The sequence below is a fragment of the Chlorocebus sabaeus genome, chromosome 29 (genome assembly GCF_047675955.1).
Source record: "Chlorocebus sabaeus isolate Y175 chromosome 29, mChlSab1.0.hap1, whole genome shotgun sequence".
Lineage (NCBI taxonomy): Eukaryota > Metazoa > Chordata > Mammalia > Primates > Cercopithecidae > Chlorocebus > Chlorocebus sabaeus.
Window position 1 is genome coordinate 1310684 of NC_132932.1, and position 15645 is coordinate 1326328.

Below are 15645 nucleotides of genomic sequence, written 5' to 3' on the forward strand. Positions count from 1 at the left end.
CACCCAGCACTACTGGGGTTAGGGGGAGTTCCCAAGCTATGGTGGCAGCAGATGGCAAGGCCTTCCGTTAAGGAGAAGACAGGAGATAGAGGAGGTTGTTGGGAGAAACCTTTAAAACATGGGAGTGGAGGACACAAACAATAGCACCTTGTATTTAGCCAGAAGGCAGAAAGTGGTTGGTGAAGGTGACAACCCAGTGTCATGTTTTGAGACTGAGGTTTGGAGGGGCCATTCGTAGAAGAAGAGGGGTAAGCCCACCTCCCCTGTACTGCGGCTGCCTTCCCTTCCCCCTCAGCCTTGTGCAGTCTTTGTATTGATTGATGAGGGCTGTCGGCCAGGAACTGATCGAGTCTTGTTAATTGCATTTGTCAAATGCAGGGAAATTGGGAATTAGTGAAATCGGAGAAGGGGGTTTGGAAAACAAATGACATGCCTAAGGAGATTTTTTGCAGAAAAGTATCTCAGGAGCCCCTGGAGTCAGGAAGCTGCTAGTGTGGACTCAGACTATACGGTTGAAATAGGCAAGAGCTGGTCCAGGCGCAGTGGCTCAGGCTTGTAATCCCAGCACCAGCACTTTGGGAGGCTGAGGCGGGCAGATCACTTGAGGCCAGGAGTTTGAGACCAGCCTGGCCAACATGGTGAAACCTGTCTCTACTACAGATAAAAACAAAAAATTAGCTGGGCGTGGTGGCAGGCACCTGTAATCCCAGCTACTTGGGAGGCTGAGGCAGAAAAATTCCTTGAACCCGGAGGCAGAGGTTGCAGTAAGCCGAGATCGTGCCATTGCACTCCAGCCTGGGCAACAAAAACAAAGCTCCATCTCAAAAAAAAAAAAAAAACAGAGAAAGAAATAGGCAGGACCCAAGCTACATCTTCCTTCTCGTAGACTGTTGGGAAATGGTTAGCTGCGTGAGAAGCACAGGTACAGTCATCATCTTCCTCTCACTTAGGACTGCAGATCAAAAAAAAAAAAAAAAGAGCACTCTTAGGAGAAATCCCAATGCCTGAAAAAAATCAGAGGTTGAAGTTGAGCTGAGAGGTCCAGAGCCTCAACCACTGAGCTTCCCCATCCAGTCACTCCCTGCAACACCCTTTGTTAGCCCTGTACACATACATAGTCCCTGGCACTTCTTGGAACCTCAAGGAACACAATTTGAAAACCCCTTCCCTGGGAAATAGCCTTAAGGATAGAAAGAGAATTGAAGATTGGAATTTCCTTACATGACCCCAGAGAGCATAAGACCCCAGCTTTGGTCCATGAGCAGAAAATTCATTCTGGAGAGAAGAGATGATCTTGAAACAATGCAACCCTTTGCCCTGTTTCTGTCTCACACTTTGCTTTGGCAGTGGTTTAACTGTTTAACGGAAACACCTATTCTGCACTGGCAGAGTCCTTATGTTAGAAGAGAAAATGCATGTTCTGTTCTGGCATATCCCTGTTGATCTACCTTCCTGGGTCTTGGGTAAAAGACTCATTTAATGGAAGAGCTCAATTTGTGGTAGGTTTTTCTGGGAATAAAGTAGAACAGAGGTAGAGAAAAACTGCAAGTCTGTAGGCTAGTGGTATCCACCCTGTGCATTTGTGATTTCTTGCTGACGGTTACTGGGGTGAAATTGGCTTTGCAGCGATGTTGTGTGTCTCTGCTTGTGTGGGGATGATGGATGCCGCATAGGATTGGAGAGATGCTTTTGAGTGGAGTGTACCAGTTCAGGGACTCCCATCAGATTCATTTCCCAGTGCAGTCCTCTTGACAAAGGATGATGGAAAAGAAATTGCCTTAAATAGCTGGAAGATTAATTTCTCTCGGCAGTTCCCAGGCGTCCAAGGGACTGGGCTCTTTAAGTGATGTCTGACAATTTCTCTTCCCTCAACAGATAACTCAGTAACACCAAAATCTGGCTCCTCAGGGTAGGTGATGGGACTAATCTGATTAAATAGGGAGCAAATACTCCTGGAGTCCCCTTGCTTTCTCTTGCTAGCCTTCCAGTATCTGCACACCAGGCAAGGGAGGGCTGTGGGGAGTAGCAGTGCACTGCGGGGTGAGTAGAATGTTCATGAAGGAAGGTGAAAAGGTAGGTGAGGATGTGGGGGAGGAGGGAGGAAGGGCACAGTTAATGCAAATCAAAGACTGAAGCATAATAGTTACTGAGTGTTCCTCTTTAGGCAAAACCAGAAGGTCAATGTCTCTTGATATCCTCCTCAGCTAGCAAATGAGAAAACTGTCAAAGCCATTTGGGGAGTGGAAGGTCACATCCTCTGAGGGGAAATAAAACAACTGATTTATTCTGGCCCATGGATTCTATGTGGTCTGTTAGGGGACAGAAGCAAGAGGTGGGATGAAAAGAGAATAAAGTAGAAAAAAAAGGTGGACAGAAATTTTGAGGGGAGCATTTCTCTTGTGTCAGGAGTAACAAGGATAGGATGATTGGGTTAGGAGAGAATCTACATAACCATACCTAATTTTAATTGGTTACATTTAGGTTTTTAATTTTCTTTTATTTTTGTTTGTTTTGTTAGATCTTCCCCTGACCTGCTCCCGGGGCTATAACAGATATAGACTTTGAAACTGTATAGAGTGTAGAGCAGTGCTCTATAATTTAAAATATACATATATTGCAACCAGGCATCTCTGCTGTTTTGTGTTTGTTTCTTGTTTGTTTTTATAAATTCTAGTTTCCCTTCAGGAAGCCAGAATCCTATTGGGAAAGCTTTAATTATAGTGGGCAAGAGGGAGTGCAAACACAGCAGTCAGAACTGCCCTGATCAGCAGCTGCTGCCACCTTCTGCCTGACCTGGGCCACCCCTCTTTTTCCCCCCAAAGCCAGCCTCCCATGCTCCCCAGGCCTGGCTTCAGAGACAAGTTCTGGTTTCCAGGAGCTCTGCCCCCACTGAAGCATTTCAATAGAAACATTTCTAAAATGTCCCCTTTGCAGTAGTTAGTGGGTCAAGCAGAAGAAATTCTACGCACATCAGCTTCTTGGGCTTATTTGACCCAACTCATTTCTCCCAGAAGCTTTTGCCTCTGAGTTAGGTGCCAAGCCTAAGTTGGTATTTAACTCTTTATGGTCCCGATTAAGCTGTCATCAGCCATAAAGATATGACCTAGTTTATTTGAAAGGAAATAAGACACCACGGGTTCGACATCTTCTGATACCTCCCGTTTCTTATCCTCGGCCCCATCTTAGGCTGTTCGTCCCTTTGCCTCATTCCATGTTTTCTCTCTGCTCTCTCACTTTATAAAAACTATCTTTCCTCTGCCGAGTTTAAATAAAAACCAATCAATCAGTAAACCAAGGGCTGCTTATAGGCTTTAATGTAACAAGAAAAGGTTATCATTAGCTGCAGGGTACCCAAAAACCTGGTATTATAGAGGAAAACGCAGATGGAATGACAGAAAGTGAACTAGAGAGAACAAGAGACAAACCAGAGACAAACAGAAAAGCGACTCAGAGGCAGCAAGCACAAGATTGAGCAAAGTGCAGAGGGAGATGTGAACGTGGCAGAGAAAGGTGGATGGAGACATTGACAGGCAGAGCTAGACTGTGAATAGGGGGAGACAGGGAGGGGAGTGGGAAAGGAGACTGAGAAGGACAGTGATAGAGAGAGTGGGCAGAAAAACAGGGAGGAAGGAAGCGGCTCGAAGCTAATGCACAGTGAAACATGTCCCCCTGGAGACAGATAATTTCTCCAGCCATACGTAATGAACACGTGCCTCTCTGTGTGTTGCCCCTGTACTGTCACAGTCACTTAAATTCTGCAAGAATCTCTCCATGTCTACACCACTTATGCAAGGTTGGAAAGAAGGTTTGGGCTCTCACAATCCCCGTCTCAATCCAGCCAGGCCAAAGACAGAAAATTAGAAATCTCTCTCATAAAAGTTAACAGGGTGAGTGAGGCAGGATCACAGATTCAGTACCTTCGAAAATCTGTTTTTAGGTTCACTAAGAAGCCTTCTCTTCCCACACCTCCATACTCCTTGGCCACACGCATCATACACATATAATTCATCCTCTTCTCCATACGTGCCTGCAGATCAGGGCCAAGGATGCCAGTCAGGAGAGGGAAGACACTGCCTCCCAGGAAGACTGAGGAACAGCACACGTGTCAGGCAAGAAGGGAAATAAGTAGGTCCAAGTAGAAGTACGTGTAGACCACAAGGCACCAAGGTAGAGGGGATGTTTTTGCACTACTGCAGCTCTTTCTCATTCTAGCCTCAACAGCATCAGTATCCCAGGGACATCTATGCACTCTAAGCCTCCCCATGCACACAGAGTTTCACACAATACACAGGCTTTTTTTTTTTTTTTTTTTTTTTTTGAGACGGAGTCTCGCTCTGTCGCCCAGGCTGGGGTGCAGTGGCCGGATCTCAGCTCACTGCAAGCTCCGCCTCCCGGGTTTACGCCATTCTCCTGCCTCAGCCTCCCAAGTAGCTGGGACTACAGGCGCCCGCCACCTCGCCCGGCTAGTTTTTTGTATTTTTTTAGTGGAGACGGGGTTTCACCGTGTTAGCCAGGATGGTCTCGATCTCCTGACCTCGTGATCCGCCCGTCTCGGCCTCCCAAAGTGCTGGGATTACAGGCTTGAGCCACCGCGCCCGGCCAATACACAGGCTTTTTTACACAGCAGCTTATCTCCAGTGGTGATGTGTGGTATCGTCTGATTAGAGGGAATCCTCTGAGCACCATGGTTATGTGGGAGGGCTCATAATCACCATGTCTCCCTTGAGTCTTGAGTTTGCGCTCATAGCTTAGTCTTTAGAAAAGAAAGCAATGGAGCATTTTAAAGCAACACAACATATTCAGCATAGTCCTGCATTTCCAAGCACCTCCTAAAAAGGAAAAATATGCATAAAGGTGGACCAATCCAAGTGTGGTCCTTGGTTAGGGGTCAGCACTGTTCTACATCTCATTTAACAGCCTTAGGGCCAGGTGCCATGGTTCACACTTGTAATCCCAACACTTTGGGAGGTCAAGGTAGGAGGATCACTTGAGCTCAGGAGTTCAAGACCATCCTGGGTAAAATAATGAGACACCCCCATCTCTACAAAAGATATTAAAATTTAGCCAGGTATGGTGGTACACACCTCTAGTCCCAGCTACTCAGGAGGCTGAGGCGAAAGGATCACTTGAACCTGGGACATGAGGCTGCAGGGAGCCGTAATCGCACCACTGCACTCTAGCCTGGGTGACAGAGTTAGACCCTGTCTCAAACAAAACAAAACAAATAAAAAAACAGCCATAGGCATGTGCCACATCAAAGAGCATCTATGTAGTGTCTCTGGTTGTTTCATGGCATGTCTGCCTGCTTTTTCGGTTAAGCACTATACTGTAGTTTTTATTTGTTACCCCATAGTGTCTAGCATGCTGCGTGCTGTTGGCTACTCAGGAAAGATGCATAATAAATGTACTTTTAATAAATAAATTAATGAGGCCAGGTACATTAGTTCACGCCTGTAATCCTAGCACTTTTGGGAGGCCAAGGCTGAGGCAGGCAGATCACCTGAGGTTGGGAATTAAAGACCAGACTGGCCAACATGGTGAAACCCCATCTCTACTAAAAATACAAAAATTAGCTGGGCATGGTGGCAGGCGCCTGTAATCCCAGCTACTTGGGAGGCTAAGGCAGGAGAATCACTTGAACCCGGGACGTGGAGGTTGCAGTGAGACGAGATTGTGCCACTGCACTCCAGCCTGGGAGACAAGAGCAAGACTAAGTCTCAAGAAAAAAAAAAAAAAAAGAATTAATGAATGATTTAACTATGGTGTTGTTTTGCCAGTGGTTCCTACCTTTCTTAGCACTGTAACTCCCATTTATTTAATTTTAAGATGCTGTTTGCTGCTCTTAAACATACTATAGGCTGGGCACGGTGACTTATACCTGTAATCCTAGTACTTTGGGAGGCTGAGGCAGGTGGATCACCTGAAGTCAGGAGTTCAAGGTCAGCCTGGCCAACATGGTGATGAAACTCCGTCTTTACTAAAAATACAAAAATCAGCCAGGTGTGGTGGCACGCGCCTGTAATCCCAGCTACTCAGGAGGCTGAAGCAGGAGAATCACTTAAACCCAGGGGGCAGAGGTTGCAGTGAACCGAGATTGTGCCACTTCATTCCAGCATGGGTGAAAGAGTGAAACTCTTTCTCAAAAAAACAAACAAAACAAAACAAAACAAAAACTATGAAACGTATATATTAATTTTTTAAATTAAGACAAATTAAAATTACTTGTTTTGTGATTTTTTTTTTTTTTTTTTTGAAAAGGAGTCTCACTCTGTCACCCAGGCTGGAGTACAGTGACGCGATCTCGGCTCACTGCAAGCTGAGCCTCCGGGGTTCACGCCATTCTCCTGCCTCAGCATCCCGAGTAGCTGGGACTACAGGCGCCCACCATCATGCCCAGCTAATTTTGTGTATTTTTAGTAGAGATGGGGTTTCACCATGTTAGCCAGGATGGTCTCCATCTCCTGACCTCATGATCCACCCACCTTGGCCTCCTAAAGTGCTGGGATTACAGGTGTGAGCCACTGTGCCCTGCGTTTTTTTTTTTTTTTTTTTTTTTTTTTTGAGACGGAGTCTGGCTGTGTTGCCCAGGCTGGAGTGCAGTGGTGCGATCTCGACTCACTGCAAGCTCCGCCTCCCTGGTTCAAGCCATTCTCCTGACTCAGCCTCCCGAGTAGCTGGGACTACGGGCGCCCGCCACCACGCCCGGCTAATTTTTTTCTTTTTTGAGATGGAGTCTTGCTCTGTCGCCCAGGCTGGAGTGCGGTGGCGCGATCTCCACTCACTGCAAGCTCAGATTCCTGGGTTCACGCCATTCTCCTGCCTCAGTCTCCTGTGTAGCTGGGACTACAGGCGCCCGCCACCGTGCCCGGCTAATTTTTTTTGTATTTTTAGTAGAGACGGGGTTTCACCGTGTTAGCCAGGATGGTCTCGATCACCTGACCTTATGATCTGCCCGTCTCGGCCTCCCAAAGCGCTGGGATTACAGGCTTGAGCCACCGCACCCGGCCTGTTTTGTGAATTTTTAAAGTGTTATGCCACCTCCTAGTTATAAAGGAAGGCAAGTAGGTGTCATAAAAACCAGTTCAGAGGCAGCCCTACCCATTTCTGCCTTTTCCACATTCTGCAGCCCTGCTGTCTTTTTATTCAAAAGGCAGGATAAGTCCCACACAAAATATGGTCAGCCCCTGAAGAACTGGGCCCCAGGTGTAGCTCTGTAGGTTATTTACCTTAGCATATTTTGTTTTGTTTGTTTATTTTAAACCCATGGACAGAGGCTTAACTGAAACTCTGGTCCCTGGATTTGTGGGTGGTCCCTGGATGTGTGGGTGGTCCCTGGATGTCTGGGTGCTTGAATGCATTGCTCTCCATAAGGTCAGGACTGATCCCTGATGGTGAAAGAGGATAAATTGTATCAACAAGCCCCATGCCCTAAAAGGGTAGACAAACCATGTTTCTTTATGTTTTGGTTTTCTTTACAATCTAGAATTATCACCATTTCTTTTTCTTCTACCTATTTAAAAAAAAAAAAAAAATGCTTTGACAGCCTACGTGGTCATCTAATGTGCACTTTGGAATTTTCTGAAGCATTACAATGTAGCCCTAAAATAAATCAGAGAATGCTGGAGTCCATGATAACATTTCCTTGCCTCTAGAAAGGACTGAGAATATAAATATCTCAAGCAAATATCTATTTTTAATTTTTAAAAATTTCAAAATGTTTCAAAACTTCAGAAATGTTGAAAGAATAGTACAACAAATACTCATATAAGTATCATATAGATTCACTGGTATTGTTTAACCAGAATCGCCTTATCTCTATGTGTGTACGTCCGTTTATTTATTAGTATATATTTACTTTCCCAAACCATTTGAGAGTAAGTAATAGAGATCATGACAGTTTACCACTAAATGTGTCTCCTAAATAGTAAGATGCTATCAGTCGGGCACGGTGGCTTACCCCTGTAATCCTAGTACTTTGGAAGACCGAGGCGGTGGATCACCTGAGGTCAGGAGTTCGGGACTAGCCTGGCCAACATGGTGAAACCCCATCTTTACTAAAAATATAAAAAGTAGCTGGGTGTGGTGGTGGCAGGCACCTGTAATCCCAGCTACTTGGGAAGCTGAGGCAGGAAAATCTCTTGAACCCCGGAGGTGAAGGTTGCCGTGAGCCAAGATCACACCACTGTACTCCAGCCTGGGCAACAGAGCAAAACTCTGTCACACACACACACACACACACAAGGAAGTAAGATATTCTCTTATAAAACCACAGTACCATTATCACATCAAAAAGCTTAACATTGCTATAGTCGAATTATCTAATATCCAGTCCACATTCAAATTCCCCATCTGTCCCAATAATGTCCATTACAGCTTTTCAGGTTTTTTCCCCCTGATCCAAGATCCAATCAAGGTTCACATATCCCATTTAGTTGTCTTATCATTTTAGTTTCTCTTAATTTATTTTATTTCCTTTTTCTTTCTTTTTTTTTTTTTTTTTTTTTTTTTGAGACGGAGTCTTGGTCTGTCACCCAGGCTGGAGTGCAGTGGCGTGATCTCGGCTCACTGCAAGTTCCACCTCCCGGGTTCATGCCATTCTCCTGTCTCAGCCTCCTGAGTAGCTGGGACCACAGGTGCCTGCCACCATGCCCAGCTAATTTTTTTTTTTGTATTTTTAGTAGAGACGGGGGTTTCACCGTGTTAGCCAGGATGGTCTCGATCTACTGACCTCGTAATTTGCCTGCCTCGGCCTCCCAAAGTGCTGGGATTACAGGCGTGAGCCACCGCGCCCAGCCTTATTTCTTTTTTTTTTTTTTTAAGAAACGGTGTCGGCTGGGCCCAGTGGCTCACATCTGTAATCTCAGCACTTTGGGAGGTCAAGGCGGGCAGATCACAAGGTCAGGAGATCAAGACCAGCCTGGCCAATGAAACCCTATCTCTACTAAAAATACAAAAATTAGCCAGGTGTGGTGGTGCACGCCTGTAATCCCAGCTACTCGGGAGGCTGAGGCAAGAGAATCACTGGAACCTGGGAGGCGGAGGTTGCAGTGAGCCGAGATCATGCCACTGCACTCCAACCTGAGTGACAGAGCAAGGCTCCATCTCGGGGGGAAAAAAAATGAAAGGAGAGGAGAGGAGAGGAGAAGAGAGGAGAGGGGAGCGGAGGTAAGGGGAGGGGAGGGGAGGATTAAAAAGAAATGGTGTCTTAGGGCCAGGCACAGTGGCTCATGTCTGTAATCCCAGCACTCTGGGAGGCCAAAGCGGGCAGATCACAAGGTCAGGAGGTCGAGACCAGTCTGGCCAATGAAACCCTATTTCTACTAAAAATACAAAAATTAGCCAGGCGTGGTGGTGCACGCCTGTAATCCCAGCTACTCGGGAGGCTGAGGCAAGAGAATCACTGGAACCCGGGAGTGCAGTGAGCCGAGATCATGCCACTGCACTCCAACCTGAGTGACAGAGCAAGGCTCCATCTCAGGGGAAAAAAAAAAGGAAGGAAGGAAGGAAGGAAGGAAGGAAGGGAGGGAGGGAGGGAGGGAGGGAGGGAGGGAGGAAATTAAAAAGAAATGGTGTCTTAGGGCCAAAGGAAGGAAGGAAGGAAGGAGGAAGGAAGGAAGGAAATTAAAAAGAAATGGTGTCTTAGGGCCAGGCATGGTGGCTCATGTCTGTAATCCCAGTACTTTGGGAGGCCAAGGCTGGTGGATTACTTGAGATCAGGAGTTCAAGACCAGCCTGGCCCAACATCGCAAAACCCCATCTGTACTAAAAATACAAAAATTAGCCAGGCGTGGTGGTGCACACCTGTAATCCCAGCCACTCGCCTGAACCTGGGAGGCAGAGGTAGCAGTGAACCAAGATCACACCACTGCACTCCAGCCTGGACAACAGAGTGAGACTCTGTCAGGAGAGGAAGGAAGGAAGGAAGGGAGGAAAGAAGGAAGGAAGGAAGGAAGGGAGGAAAGAAGGAAGGAAGGAAGGAAGGAAGGGAGGGAGGAAGGGGGGGAGGGGGGGAGGGAGGGGAAGAAATGGAGTCTTGCTATGTTGCCCAGGCTGGTCTCAAACTCCTGGACTCAAGGAATCCTCCTGCCTCAGCCCCCCAAAGTGCTGGGATTACAGGTGTGAGCCACTGTGCCCGGGCTCTTTATTATTATTATTATTATTATTATTATTTAATCTGTGAAGCTGGGCACTGTGGCTCACTCCTGTAATCCCAGTACTTTGGGAGGTCCATATGAGTGGATCACCTGAGGCCAGGAGTTGGAGGCTAACCTGGCCAATATGGTGAAACCCCGTCTCTACTAAAAATACAAAAATTAGCCAGGTGTGGTGGTGCACGCTTGTAATCTCAGCTACTTGGGAGGCTGAGGCAGGAGAATCACTTGAGCCTGGGAGGCAGAGGTTGCAGTGAGCCAAGATCATGCCATTGCATTCCAGCCTGGGCGACAAGGGCCAAACTCTGTCTAAACAAACAAACATAAAACTGTGAATGATACTTTATTTAGTCATTTTTGTTTACAATGGAACCTGGGAATTCAAAATTAACATTCTTGCCTTTGAGGTTCTTATAGACAGGAGAAAAAGTTTCAACCTATAAAAAAAGAAACAATCATCACAAAACTTTTAAATATACACACTCATCTTAAAACTTAATGATTTTGTGAAATGTGTCCTTTATGTTTTTTGTTTGTTTGTTTTGAGACAGAGTCTCTTACCCAGCCTGTAGTGCAGTGGCATGATCTTGGCTCACTGCAACCTCTCCCTTCCACCTCTCCCTCCCAGGTTCAAGCAATTCTCCTGCCTCAGCCTCCTGAGTAGCTGGGATTACAGGTGCACACCACCACACCCGGCTAAATTTTGTATTTTTTTTTTTTTTTTTTTTTTTTTTTTGAGACGGAGTCTCGTGCTGTCGCCCAGGCTGGAGTGCAGTGGCCGGATCTCAGCTCACTGCAAGCTCCACCTCCCGGGTTTGCGCCATTCTCCTGTCTCAGCCTCCCGAGTAGCTGGGACTACAGGCGCCCGCCACCTCGCCCTGCTAGTTTTTTGTATTTTTTAGTAGAGACAGGGTTTCACTGTGTTAGCCAGGATGGTCTCGATCTCCTGACGTCGTGATCCGCCCGTCTCGGCCTCCCAAAGTGCTGGGATTACAGGCTTGAGCCACCGCGCCCGGCCTAAATTTTGTATTTTAGTAGAGACGGGTTTCACTATGTTGATCAAGTTGGTCTCGAACTCCTGACTTCAACTGATCCACCTGCCTCGGCCTTCCAAAGTGCTCAGATTACAGGCATGAGCCACCGCGCCCAATCAGGCTTGTATTATTTTTTTAAAGTTTAAATGAAAAACATCTAAAAAGAAACACATGTCGGCCACAGTAGCATGCACCAGCTATTGGGGAGGCTGAGGCAAGAGGATCCCTTGAGTCCAAGAGTTTGAGACCAGCCTAGGCAACATAGTGAGATCCTATCTCTAAAAAGAGACAAAAAGAAACAGAGAAAGTCTATAACCCTTGAGAAAGTAAACAATAGCACCTCATTTTCAGGTAAAAGGCAAAGCTATTGCCTAAGCTAAGGTGCTTCTAGGGTGAAAACAACACTGAAGGCACTGGGCCTTTCTGCTGAGAACTAGATCCTACCAACAATGCCCTGTACATTGAGAACCAACAATTTTATGGACGAGGCCTGACTGATGGCCAGTGTCAAAATGTGTGTGTAAGTGTGTGTATGTTGAACAGCTTGATAAGACAGCTGGCTTGGGGGTTCAGGTCTGTCACCTATTAGCTATGTAAATTTGTAGAAAGTACTCTCTGAACCTCATTTTCTTGTAAAATGGTGATGCCACTAATCTGTCTAACTTTGCTGCAATCAAATTATCTAATATCCAGGCCATATTTAATTTTTCCCAAGTATCCTGGTAGCGTCCAGGATGGCATTTTTTCTTCTGACCCAGACATACTTCGCATGTAGTTGTCATGTCCCTATATTATTATTTGAGACTAAGTCTTGCTCTGTTACCTAGGCTGGAGTGCAATGGCACCATCTCGGCTCACTGCAATCTCCGCCTTCCAGGTTCAAGCGATAAACATGCCTCAGCCTCCCAAGTAGCTGGGACTACAGGCATGCGACACCACACCCAGCTAGTTTTTGGATATTTAGGAGAGACAGGGGTTTCGCTATGTTGCCCAGGCTGGTTTCCAACTCCTGAGCTCAAGGGATCAGCCACACCACTTTGGTCTCCCAAAGTACTGGGATTACAGACGTGAGCCACTGCACCCGGCCAAGAAAAATTATTTTTAAGTGGCGTTATCTTGGCTCACTGCAACTTCTGCCTCCCAGGTTAAAGGGATTATCCTGCCTTAACCTCTGGAGTAGCTGGGATTACAGGTGTGTGCCACCAAGCCCAGCCAATTTTTGTATTTTTAGTAGAGATGGGGTTTCACCATGTTGACCCGGCTGCTCTCGAGCTCCTTACCTCAGGTGATCCACACGCTTCGGCCTCCCAAAGTGCTGGGATTACAGGCGTGAGCCACCACGCCTGGCCTTTTTATTTTATTATTATTATTTTTTGAGATGGAGTCTCTCTCCGTCCCCCAGCCTGGAGTGCAGTGGCACGATCTCAGCTCACTGCAACCTCTGCCTCCTGGGTTCAAGCAGTTCTCCTACTTCAGCCTCCCGAGTAGCTGGGACTACAAGTGCGCACTAGGACGGACGCCTGGCTAACTTTTTGTATTTTTAGTAGAGATGGGGTTTCACCATACTGGTCAGGCTGGTCTCAAACTCCTGACCTCGTGATCCAAATGCTAGGATTACCGGCATGGGCCATGTTGCCCCGCCTTAAACTATTTTTTAAAGCCAGCGAGGTATAGTATAATGGTTATGAACTTGGGTTAGGGAGCTTGATTTTGTGGGTCCAAATCCCAGGTCCGCCTCTACTAACTATACAACCCTAGTCAAATTGTTATACCACTCTGTGCCTTGATCCCATCTCTAAAATGGGCATAATAATAGTACCTAAACTGGTGCAGTGGCTCACGCCTGTAATCCCAGCACTTTGGGAGGCCGAGGCGGGCAGATCATGAGGTCAAGAGTTTGAGACCAGCGTGGCCAACATGGTGAAACCCCATCTCTACTAAGAATACAAAAATCAGCGGGGGTGGTGATGCGTGCCTGTAATCCCAGCTATTGGGGTGGCTGAGGCAGGAGAATCGCTTGAACCTGGGAGGCGAACATTGCAGTGAGCCGAGATCAGGCCACTGCACTCCAATCTGGACGACAGAGAAAGACTCCGTCTCGGAAGGAAAGAATGAATGAATGAATGAATAAATAAATAAATAAATAAATAAATAATACCGGCTGGGCACGGTGGCTCACGTCTGTAATCCCAGCACTTTGGGAGGCCGAGGCGGGTGGATCACGAGGTCAGGAGTTCGAGACCATCCTGGCTAACACGGTGAAACCCCGTCTCTACTAAAAATATGAAAAATTAGCCGGGCGTGGCAGCGTGCGCCTGTGGTCCCATCTACTTGGGAGGCTGAGGCAGGAGAATGGCGTGAACCCAGAAGGCGGAGCTTGCAGTGAGCCGAGATTGTGCCACTGCACTCCAGACTGGGAGACAGAGCGAGACTCTGTCTCAAAAAAAAAAAATAATAATAATAATAATAATACCTAAATTAATACACACAAAGTGTTCAGAACAGTTCCTGCACACTAAGTGCTCACAAATTACTACTTACTATAGAAGGCAAATTCTTGTGGGATGTGAGTTTCAAAATCTGTTTTCGCTAGAAAACAAATTCACTTATTTAATCACAAATGATTTTTGGCCGGGCACGGTGGTTCACGACTGTAATCCCAGCACTTTGGGAGGCCGAGGCGGGTGGATCACGAGGTCAGGAGATCGAGACCATCCTGGCTAACACGTTGAAACCCGGTCTTTACTAAAAATACAAAAAATTAGCCGGGCGTGGTAGCCAGGGCCTGTAGTCCCAGCTACTCAGGAGGCTGGGGCAGGAAAATGGCGTGAACCCGGGAGGCGGAGCTTGCAGTGAGCCGAGATCACCCCACTGCACTCCAGCCTGAGCCACAGAGCGAGACTCCGACAAAAAAATAAATAAATAAAATAATAATAATAATAATAATAAATAAATAAATACATAATTTTTTGTCAGTGTTTACTAAATATCTGCAATTATGGCAGCTATTGTAATAAGAATCAAACAGTTCCTGGATGGAAAAACAATTTTAAGATATGATCGTTGACCTCAAACAGTTTACTGGAGTGAAATTACTAAAATATGTGAATCAAGGTAGAGTTACGTGCTGCTAATTGGAGTATGCATGAAGTTCATGCTGATGGGAGCAGACAGAAGGAATTAAGCGGTCTGTGCTGAAAGAATGGATAAAAATTGACCAGTCAGGGAAGGGGAGACGCATCATTCAGGCTTAAAAAAAAAAGGCACTTGAGTAAAGGAATAATACAAGATTGATAAGATGAGCGTAGGGGGAAATAAGAACAAGTATGTGTCCAGGCACAATCCCAGCACTTTGGGAGGCCGAGGCGCGCGGATAACTTGAGATCAAGAGTTCAAGACCAGCCTGGCCAACAAGGTGAAACCCCATCGCTACTTAAAAAAAAAAAAAAAAATTAGCCGGGCATGGTGGCAGGGGTCTGTAATCCCAGCTACTCGGGAGGCTGAGGCAGGAGAATCGCTTGAGCCTGGGAGGTGGAGGTTGCAGTGAGCCGAGATCGCATCACTGAAAAAAAAAAAAAAAAAAATAGGCAGGGTGGGTGCATCACCTGAAGTCAGGAGATGGAGACCAGCCTGGCCAACATGGCGAAACCCTGTGTCTACTAAAAATACAAAAAATTAGCTGGGTGCGGTGGCACGTGCCTGTAGTCCCAGCTTCTTGGGAGGCCGAGAGCTTCTTGGGAGGCTGAGGCAGGAGAATCGCTTGGGCGGGGTGGTGGTGGGGGCGGAGGGGCGGAGTTTACAGTGACGGGACATCATACCACTGCACTCCAGCCCGGGTGACAGAGCAAGACTCTGTCTAAATAAATAAATAAATAAATAACAGATAGGTGGGTGGGACCAGATTATGGCTGGCTTAAAATCCAGGTATACCAGCGGTCTTCCAGGAAATAAGGAGGAACCATTTTAGTTTTGAGAATGTGGTCTGAGCCAGGTAGAGAAACTGGGAGCTCTGGCTGAAGTGTAAGACTACTTTGCCTTTCTTCAGAAAAATGTTCCATACTTGAACGTTCATTTAAACGTGGGGGTGTTAAGTAACACACGTGACCCAGAGACATTCCACCTGGAAACCCGGAGTAGGGCCCACGCACCAAGTCCCTGATGTCTAATCGCAGTCTAGAATGTTACTGACTAGTTCGCCCAATTTAACAAAGTGTCCGGAGGTCGTTCACTGGATGGTTATGCTGGTGACTGGGCCTTGTTTCACCGAGAAAAAAAGATGGGAAAGAGTGAGAGGACGGTGAGAAAGTGAAAGGGAGAGAGGTGGGGAAGATGTCTGCCTAGGTCCAGGCGAGGTTGGGGGTCGGCGGTCCGGTGGCCCTCAGGGGCCCCCCCGCCCGGGGTTGGCGCCTCGGGCGCGGCGCGTGTGCTTGCGGGCGGGGCGCCCCGCGGCCGCGGGCGGC